The sequence below is a fragment of the Durio zibethinus genome, chromosome 11 (assembly GCF_047325235.1).
Source record: "Durio zibethinus cultivar Kanyao isolate XHJ-2024 chromosome 11, ASM4732523v1, whole genome shotgun sequence".
Classification (NCBI taxonomy): domain Eukaryota; kingdom Viridiplantae; phylum Streptophyta; class Magnoliopsida; order Malvales; family Malvaceae; genus Durio; species Durio zibethinus.
The window spans coordinates 10,516,502-10,527,425 of NC_143172.1; the positions used below are offsets into that span (position 1 = coordinate 10,516,502).

Here is a 10,924-nt window from a genome sequence, read left to right on the forward strand (position 1 = left end):
AAGTAGTTGCGCAAAATCCAACCAAACATAATTGAAATGCTTGAAGGCAATCAAATAAAATTAAACAAGTAAATGCATGAATTAAAGAGCGTAAAGTGAGAAAATAGCAACCAAATACCAGCTAGGAGAGAAAAGACTCGATGTATTGTCACAACTTAAGCTTTAACTTAACTTCTAGATCTAACCGAAATTTTGAGGAATTTTTTGAAAATTTGTAGAAAAAATTTGAATGTGATCTTTTCCAAATTTGTAGAACTATGAATCAAGAATCCACAAAAAAAAAAAAGGATTGAAACTCGCAAGAATTGATTAAGATCCAAAAAAAAAGTCGCACATAGGTCAAAATCAAGAATTGTCAAACAGAATTGAGATTCAAGTGAAAATTCATCAAATTTAACTTGAAAACTTAAAGAACATGAACTTTTATTGAAGGAATCTTAAATTGCATGTAAAATAAAAGTAAGAAGAGTAAATTTTGTTGGAAAATAAATGCAATTTTCTCCTAAATAGCTCTCTAAAAAAACAAGGAGGAAACTATTTGGAAAGAAATGAAAGTAAATACAAAAAAAGAAAAATATGAAAAAATATCTAAAGTCTCTTGAATGGCCCGACCAATCCTTTTGATTTATAAGAAAAATGAAAGATGGTTCTACCAATTAAAATGCAAGAAAAATCCAACTCAGTTGCCACTTCTTCTAGATCTTTCCAATTTATTTATCTCGCTTCCTTGTTTGCTATACCTCACATCAAGCCTTTTTTTTTTTTTTTTTTTTATCTTGTGAGCTCCAAAAAGTCAAAATTATATATAATGAAAAGCTTTCGAATTGCTAATTAAGCAGTTGCATAAAATTATATTTGATGGGAAGCTTTCAAATTACCAATTAAGCAGTTGCATTTGATCCCTCTTTGAATCCTCAAAATGGCACCACAAGCTTTGATCATGATACCAAATGCATCACATGGCTTAAATTGAATCCTTTCTTCCAATGTTTGGTGCCAACTAGTAATTAATTCCTCCTTCAATTTTCATCCAAATACAAATCATTTAGTTGTCCATATATGCATGAAAAGTTTTTAAAAAATCTATAAAATTCTTAGCTCTAATTATAGCCTCAAACCCACACTGATACACAAATCAACTTTCTAGCACGTGCAAAAATATTACAAAGGTGACAAAGCACTAGTGAACTAAAAAAGACATTTTCAAATGAAAAATATGAAAATTAAAACTTGAAATAAAGTTTAATTATGCTTAAGTAAGCTAAGAAAATTATAAAAAAAAGTATAAGAAAATCTCTCATAAATGGCAATAAAAGTATAAGCACACTAGTTTTGACATTTCATAACTTTTTGCACCAAATTTCTTCCAAAATGAGTCCAAAAGCTCCCAGTTTTCTCATTTTTCATATTTTTACCTACAGATTGAATATTTATGCATTTAAGAGTATTTTTACCAAATTTCTCAAAAGAAAAAAAAAAATATTCAATAGAAATTACACTAAAAACATATGATAAAATACTAAAATTTTAGTACAATCATATACAAGCTGTAAAAGTAAGTAATTAGAAACCTCATGAAACAAGTATACCTTATTCATAGACAAGTATCTAATCTTACAACCGGTGAGACAATTAGGTTTACGAGCCAAGCTAGAAGTAGCTTGAATTGTATCCTTAAATCTTCTAGTTTGGTTAGTTCCATAAACAACCAAGATTGTCATGCTACTAATCAAACATGCTACCAATCCAAAGTTGAGCTAGTAAAAAATGTTTGTGGTCATCTCTCGATTTTGCGTAGTATGTCAATTGTCTCCAATATATGTTTCAATCCATGTTCTTATCGAATCATGATATCGTGCAACAATCATATAAAAGAGCCATCCAGCATAATGAACAACAAAAGATGTAACACTAATAAGTTTTTTATATCAAACCCAAAAGTAGTACTTTTGGCCTTTCTCTAATCTGAAAAGGTAAGCACAAATCTTATAGAGATGCCAAAGATGAAACATATTGAATAAGTCCAACAAGTGAAATGTCTTAAATAGGATATTTTGAACAAATTCGAATGGTATCATGCATATTATTTCAAAAACCAACCAAGAACTCACATACTTCTAAATAATCTATGCATATGTGTTATCGCAGGGCATGTTCTAAATAGTTTCCTGCTTCTTTTCCACCATCATAATAGACTTTTGTACACTCAGTGTAAAAGTTTTTCTTCTTACCAGAGGCATAGCTTATACCTATGAATCTGACTTTCAAACTAAATGAAACTTTGTTAGAAAAAAACACAAGCAATAGCAAAGAACATAACCTTATCAAAAGAAAAATTATTTTTGAAACATAAAGCATAAGAGAATCCTCAAACCAGTTCTTAACATAATACTTTTAAGCTCTGATAAGAGAGAAAAGGTGAAAACTCATTATTTTCAAAAGAACATCAATGTAGAAGTTGCTGATGAACTTAGCATTGATCTTATTAACCAATTAGCTTCAGCAACTATTGTAGCAAATTGAACAACATTTGTACTATTTGATGTTACACCACCAATAATCATAAAGTAGTCCAACTTTAAATCATTGCATACAATTAGTACATCATTAACTTGCTTTGTGGTTCTAATTTGATCTTTTGTTCGTTTCAATAAAGTAGAATGACCTTAGTTTTTATAAGTTGAAAAAATATCATTTATGATATTTAGAGTTTTTTTAGCATCAAGTACTTTTGCAATTGCCCATAAAGAATGAGTTAAGGGCTGGCCATAAAAGTGTGGAGAAACATGACTAATGGTGTGAGCATCAAATAGTACAAAAATTGTAGAGTCATTCTCCAACTTAACTCTGATAGTAGTTCCCTCAAAGTAAAGAGATAGTTCTTGTTAGTATTAAGATTGAAGCTTTTGAATAGCAATCAATAGTGGAACTACCTCATGCCAAAGCTCTTCAAACAATAGGTCTAGGCCATTACACCTCTTACAAACAAAGGCCAACCTAATAGGTGTCAAACAAAATTGCTTAACAACATATGACATAATACTTCTAGCAATAATTAACACAAATGAAATAGCTTTCGGACCATTACACTAGCTCTTCCCCATCATTAGAAGCCTGAACTCGTAAGGATCACAAACTATAAATAACTTATAACCAATCACAAACACTTTTGGATAAACTCCTTCAAACATCACACAAGCATCAACAATCTTCAAAAAGTAAGGCCTAACCAAATTTCTATCATGTATAATCTCAATAGTCTTAAATCTATTTCCAATAGCAGAGGTTTGCCTCATTTTTAATATAAAAAACCTAAAATTAGAGTATCTAACAATTGAAAAAGAAGGCTTAATATACCCTAAGAAATCAGCAAACAAATAAAAAGAATAGATATTAGTAGTGGCTGCCATGATTCTTGGGTTTTTTTTTTTTTTTCGTGATCATTATCTGTTAGAAATGATTCTTTAATAATGGGTTGGCTATCAAGCTCCTGAACCTTTAACAGTTGTTCAGGGTTACTTGGGTTCTCTAAGATAGTGGATCCAATAACTAAAATTTGGTGCATCTCAAACCTAAGTTTTATTGACTGGTATATTGGTATGTTAAGCTATAACGTATCATTGATATTCACACCATGCATGAATCATCTCACTTAAAAGCCCACTAAACATTTTTCTCAGGTCAACTTTTATTTTTTTCAATCCAACTTGTAATTCCATTTGTAATTATTCCTTTAGCTTACTGTCTAACTTAGTTGCTAATATGATTGTGGCTCTAAAATCAAATGATACAAGCCAATAAAATATGTAAAAAAATGAGTTGATGCAAAAGCTCAAAGAATCTGCTCAGTTGTAATTGAAAAAAGGATAGAAAGAAAAAGTAAAAAATGAGTAAAGAAGATTTAGGAATTGTATTGATATCAAAATGAGTCTTTTACAATTTTACTCTTACTAAATATTCTCCCATAGATAGTGACTCAGTTGGGTTGTAACTAATCCTACCATTAAGGCTCTTTATAACTAATCTTGGTATTTACAAACTTAACAAAAATGTAAAAAAAAAAAAAAAACCATTAGATGGGCTGGCATTATTAGACTCAAGAGCTACTAGCACATCCTATTGCAACTGGTTCAGTCTGTAATAGATTGGTTGGTGGTCATTAAATGAAACCTTATTAGGTTAAAATCATTTACATGGGCAATAAAGTCACTATCAAGAAAAACATTTATCGGCTATAGATAATAATGGGCAATTAGCTTATCAAATTAGGAATGAAGATAATCCAATGCTGATGCAACATAAATAGCTATATTAAGTCTTTAAACTAGATTCAAGCTTTTTGAGTCTTAAGGCTTAGTTGAACTTGGATATAACCAACTTTCTAAAATCCCTTTTAGTCTAAATTCAAACACTAAACCTTTGAAAGCCATTCCTTTAGGACTTCACATTCAATCTTGAAAGTAATGTTGGCACCCCCTATTGAAGATTAAGTATTTTTGCACCAACTATTTGATCATCATAATTTAGAAACCCTTTATAGACATAATCGTATCTTCCCTTACCATGTAAGTTGGTTGAAAAGCATAAGGAGTTTCGTATAGGAAAGTTTTAGATGTTTCTTCTCTAATGGCAAAGCAAACCTTTTAGAAGTGGATACAAGATATTTTCTTTAAGTGTATCCACTTATAGTATATCAAAATTTTTTAGGGCGTATAAGAAAAAATTTTAGAAGTGTTTTAAATAAATTTTTTTTTTATTTTTTACCATTTTAGAGGTGTCCATGGACATTTTAAATCTTAAGATGGATCTACCTCTAAAAACCCTCTTTCTTTTTTAACAGGTTGATTAATTAGTTGATTACAAAGAGACATGCCAAGAACAAAATAATGAATAGAACAAACATGTTGTAAAAATATAATGAAAAGATAGTTAATGTAGTACAAAGCTTGTAATCACACAATAATGAACTTCAACTTGTGAACCAATTATTATCTTCTTTTATGTCTTGTCATGCACCAAAGATGGAGCCTTCAATGTGAAATGAAAATGATTTCAAGACATACTATAAATGTTATTTTTCTTAAAGTTTATTTCATCTTTACTAGTTATGATATGCAAAAAGGATAACTAAAATGTCTTTCAAATGCAATGAAGTCTTGTTTTAGATCACCTTCACTTGTGATTTCAAACCACTAAAACGTTTGATGTGAGAAATACCTTTTTTTGAACAATTTTTTCTATAGCAAACAATGTCAAAGACACTTGCCTTCTATTTGAGAATGAAATGGGAGGAAGAAAAGAATTTTGACCTTTGATTGTATTGTTTAAATCAAACATCACATATTTTTATTAGAAACACACCTTTTTGAATAATTATAGATGCAATTATTCATTTGAAAGATCATTTGAATAAAAATGATTCATTCTAAAAGAAACCACTTTTCATTTTTTAAAAAAGTACAAATTTTTAATGAGAGCAGTTGACTCCACTTTTAGGGTAGTTGACTTTCCCTTTGTAATTTTCAATTCTAGAATAGTATGTGAAATAAGGCAATAAGGTAATTGACTTCTCTCATATTACATTAATGCTTCTAGCTCTAGGGCAATCGACTTCTCTAATCTTGGCAATCAACTACTTTAGTTATCTTCTAAAACAAAAGACTCTCTAGCCTTAGCAATTAATTGCCTTAGGATAAGAAATTGATTAGATTGATTTTTAGCCATAGCAGTCAATTACCCTAGAATTGGCAATCAACTATTCTTTTTGTTAAAATTTTACAAAAATGTATTGAAACTTTGTACACTTTTATAGTGCATGACAATCGACTACCTATATTATAAGGCTTCTCTTTAATTTTTTTCATGCTTAAAATTAATTCTTTTAGTCATAGAACTTATTCAAGCTCTTTAATAATGATTAGGCAATTTTTTGCAAGCACATAAATCATTTAAGTAATAATAATAATTAAAGGTCAAGATATCATCCCGTAAGGATTAGCTAAAGAAGACTTAGCCTAAGTTTCTATTATCCCCACACTCCTTTTAAAGTTGATTCAATAAAAAGGTGTATACAAAGCTATACTAACAAGAATAATTGAATAAAACCATGAACAATACATGACTTTAGCAAGAAGTATATTTTCAACATGTAAAATAAGCAAATAGGAATATTAACTAAAACAATAGCTAAAGTATCATGGATTGAACTCAACATGATTTGAATGTAAAACTAATCTAAAGAACCAAAAATAATAAGTTCAATTAACAAACAAAACAATAGCTGAAAGAGTTAAACTTAAATAACTAACTCATAACTGAAAAATAACTATTTTAATTACCTTTCAACTTCTAACAAAAGAAACATCTAGAAATTTCTTAGAAATTGATCCAAACAATTGTAAATTGAAAAAACAGTGAGTGAACTAAGATCAAAATAGATTCAAAATGCAATTAAAGAAGCAAAATTGTAAAAATCAACAAAAAAAGTGAAAACAGAAAGTGAAATTCAAATATAGAAAAATCAAACATGAAGAAAAGCTTTTACAAGTTAAATGAACTTAAACTGAGCTAAAGTAATCTAGATCTACAAGTTTATTACCTAAATCAACAAAGAAATCATAAGAAGCAATAAAAACTAAGCTCATTGAGGTACATCAAAAACCAAGTGCAAGATAGAGCAAAAATAGAGAAATTACAAGAAATTGATCCAAACAAAATTGCAGTGCATGAAATTATATGAAAGCAAATGAATCTAAACAAGAAAACATATGAATCAAGAGGTACAAAGTGAGAAAAGAGTAAACCAATTGCCCAACTAGGAGAGAAGAGTCTTGAAGTGTTGTCACTTACTCCAGTTTTAACTCAGCTTCTAGATCTAATTGAAATTTTAAAAAAATTTTTGGAAATTTGTAGAATAAATTTAAGTGTGATCTTTTCTAGATTTGTAGAGGTATGAATCAAGAATAAAAAAAAAATGGATTGAAACTCCTTAAAATTGATCAAAATCCAATGGAAAAATCACATTATCCCATATGAAAATTCTGCTAAACATATTTGAATAATCAATGAAAATACATGAATTAAACAAGAAATCTTAAAGAACTTAAACTTTTTATTGAAAAATCTTAAATTGCATGCAAAAAAAAAAGGTAAAAAAAGTAAATTTTGCTAAAAAATTAAAGAGATTTTCTCCCCAAATAGCGTTCTAAAAGAAGAAAGAGGAAATTGTTTGGAGAGATAAGAAAGTAAAGTACTAAAAATTAAAAAACTAAAAAATGGAAAAGTCTAGAAAACTCTCCCAAAACATCTAGCCAACCTTCTTATTTATAGGACAAAGGTGAGGTGGTTCAACTAATGAAAATGTAGAAAAATGCTAGCTAAATAGCTACATCTTCTAGAGTCTTCCAACTCATTTAACTATCTCTTTTAACTTATTGTTTGCTTCTCTTTGCTTCACTTCACGTCAAGCTTTCTTCCTTTGATCTTGTAAGCTTCAAAAAGTCAAAATTATCCAATAAAAAGCTTTCAAATTGTCAACTAAGCAGCTATATTTGCTCCCTTTTTGAATCCAAAAAGTGGCGCCATAAGCTTTCATCATTCATTAAGTTTATCACACGACTTGCATTGAATTTTTGCTTCTAATTTTTGGTGCCAACTTGTAACTACTTTCTCCTTTAATTTCCAACCAAATATAGACCATTTAGTTGTCAATTGGTGCATGAAAAATTCTAAAAAAATTTTTTGCTCCAAAGATGGCTACAAACCACACTACAAAGGTAGCAAAGCACTAATGAGCTAAAAATGATATTTTTTTTTATGAAAAATATGAAGATTAAAGCTTGAAATAAAGTTCAACTATGCTCACAGTTCCATTAAGCTCAAGTAAGCTAAGGAAATCATAGAGGAAAAAAAGTAAGAAAATCTCCTATGAATGGTAATATAGCACATGCACACTCGTTTTGGACTTTCAAAGCTTTTTGCATCAAAATACATCTACAATGAGTCCAAACGCTCTAAGCTTTTCTTATATTTTTTACCTATACATTGAATATTTATGCATTTAGGAGTTTTTTTGTGCCAATTTTCTCAAAGAACAAGCAAATATTCACTAAAAAATGCCCTAAAAAGGTGTAATAAAATGTTAAAATTTTAGTGCAATCAAGTAGCTCAATTTAGTTTCTTTTTGATTAAGGTTAAAACTTAATCAATAATCTTTAGTTATTTTGAAAATCATTGGAAAATTCTTCCATTTCATTGTAATTTCTGTAAGACAAGCAAGCAATTACAATGGCTTAATTCCTCTACATAACTAATTATTTCCAAAAACTAAGAATGCAATGATGTTATTGAAAATCTTTTATTTAGTACTTTGCATTCAAAGTTATTAAAGAATGAGTTTAGATTTATGAGAAGAGTAAGTTCACCTAGAAATTCTGTATTTGCATTGACAAATTATTGTCGGAAAGACCAAGAACTTGCAAGTTTCTTAATTTGCTCAATGAGGAGGAATAGCTCTTTCAAAAGAGTTTTTCCTACAAGAAAAGCTCTTTCAGCATCAAACAATTTTCAAGAGAGCTTGGAATTCTCCATAAAGTTTGTTTCTTGATACATCCAATTTATTGAAATTTTTTATTTTGCAGTTTTCCACCTTTGGTGGCAATAATTTGGTTAATTATTTGAAGCTAAGCTAACACTTATTAAAAATGAATCAAGATTGATAACTTCATTAGGCATCATGACAAAAAGATGATTTTGTGAAAGTTTCAATCCTTCCAAGTAAATGCAGTCACCTAAAAATGCAGTGATAGCACTAAAATATATAAAGATTTACAAGATCAATTTGGTTGAAAAATTTTAAAATTTGCTTGAATTTGGTGCATTTAATGTTTGTTTTCTTGATTTTTATGTTTTTCTACTTGGAGTAGGATTTTTTTCATTTTCCTGTAAAGTCCATGTAAGATTAAGACAAGATCAAATCTTGTAATGTTCAACCAAGCATATTAAGGATGCAACTGTATTTTACTTAAAGTAGGTTTTCTAAATTCAGCTTGAAGTAAGATTCCTAATGGTACTTAGACTCTTACAAGCATTCGATTTTTCTAAATCGAAGGGGACTCCTACATGCATGTGAGATATTTGAAGACTTTTATTTAAGGAAGAACTCTATGATATTTGGCCAAAAGAGTGTTTATTGCACCATGACTCTTTAATTAATTGTTAAAGAGTTATATTTCTAAATCACTTTTGCAAGACTAATCTTAAAAGTTTGGATGAAAGCAATTACGAGGTCTTGATAATGCAAGCTTAATCGAAACTTTTCAAGATTGTAAAATCAGGCGTGATGAACGTCTAAGATGAATTTTAAGAAGCATATTCGGCTAATGCAATTCAAGAAGCAAATATCCCACATTCGATCAACTTCTCATGGATTAAGATAACTCTCTTTCATTAGAGTTTGGATTGAAATTGACTTGTAACCTTTATCTTTACCCTATAGCCCAAACTTTCACTATACACCATTCTTCTTCTTTCTTTTATTTAGTTTTTTAGCTTCTTATTAATAGGCTAAAGTGACAAATTAGACATTACAAAAAGTTTTTGTTTTTCAAATTCTTTCTTTATTTTAGGATAAGCATTCTTTATCTTCAAGATTTTTTTTTTTTTTAGTTTATAAGTTCTCTAAAACTTTTTTTTTATTATTTTTAAGTTCTTTATTATTCTTTAAAAGGTTTAGCCATAGTTCTTTATTTCCTACAAGCTTTGGATTTTATGCAATCTTTATTCAATTGTTTCTTTTATGCTTTTACAAGTTTTGGCAACTTCAACTCTTTCTTTTATTCAAGCTTCAATCATCATTTTCTTTAGATCTAGTTTTATTCAGTCTTAATCCAAGATTTTTAGTGACAGTTGGATATTGAAATCTTGGCCTATATTGTTCTTTATATGTTTTTTATTTATTTTCAATTACAATCAAATCAATTTTTTATAGTTTAGATATAAAGAGTTAGTTTGTCACCTTTGGTACTTGAATCCACCTAACAATTCAATTCTATAATTCTTGTGGGAATGATACTTTACTTTCATCACTCTATTAATTGATTATAATTTATGCACTTGCAAGCATTATAAAAAGTAGCAATCAAGTTTTGGACATAGGTGTCGAGGATTATAACGGTGTTTGATTCAATATCAATAAAAATTTTCTACTCCCTTGTAATCTAAACATTTACTTTTATTTGTTTTAAATTATTTTGATCTTTTTCTTTGTATGTATGTGCAGATCTAGAAGTGTTGACCTCGTTTCACTTGGAAGCAAAATTGAAAGAACTTTTAGACATTTGAGAAAAGAGTAAACAATATCACCTACAGCAATCCAAATAGCGAAAGCAAACAATGAAGGTCATAGGACACTGAGGGATTATGTTGTCTCTAATATTGATGGTTTTCAACCATCCATAAGAAGGCCAACCATACAAGCATATAACTTTGAAATCAAGCCTTCTATTATTCAAATAGTTTAAACTTCTATACAATTTGGAAGATTATCAATAGATGATCCAAATCTCCACTTATTTAATTTTCTTGAGTTATGTGATACTTTTAAATATAATGGTATTTTAGATAATGTTATTAAACTAAGATTTTTTTTCTTTTTTCTCTCAAGAACAAGGCAAAGAGTTGGTTATTCTCTTTACGATCTGGATCAATCACAACTTAAGATAATTTGGTGTAAAAGTTCCTTGCCAAATTCTTTCCACCCCGTCAAAATAGCCAAGCTAAAGAATGAAATAACTATGTTTATACAATTTGATGGTGAGAATCTTTATAATGCTTGGGAGAGATTCAAAAAGCTGTTAATTAAGAAAGCGTCCACATCATGGTTTCTCCTAATAACTACAAATTCAAATATTTTACAATAGTTTCA

At 29.0% G+C, this 10,924-nt stretch overlaps 1 non-coding gene across 1 annotated transcript; it reads right to left on the reverse strand.

The window, feature by feature from the left end:
- Positions 1–10,772: 10,772 nt before the first annotated feature.
- Positions 10,773–10,883, reverse strand: LOC149516052 (small nucleolar RNA R71). The gene has a single exon (XR_016346762.1). It is a non-coding gene; the product is annotated as a small nucleolar RNA R71 (small nucleolar RNA).
- Between the last annotated feature and the right edge of the window lie 41 nt (positions 10,884–10,924).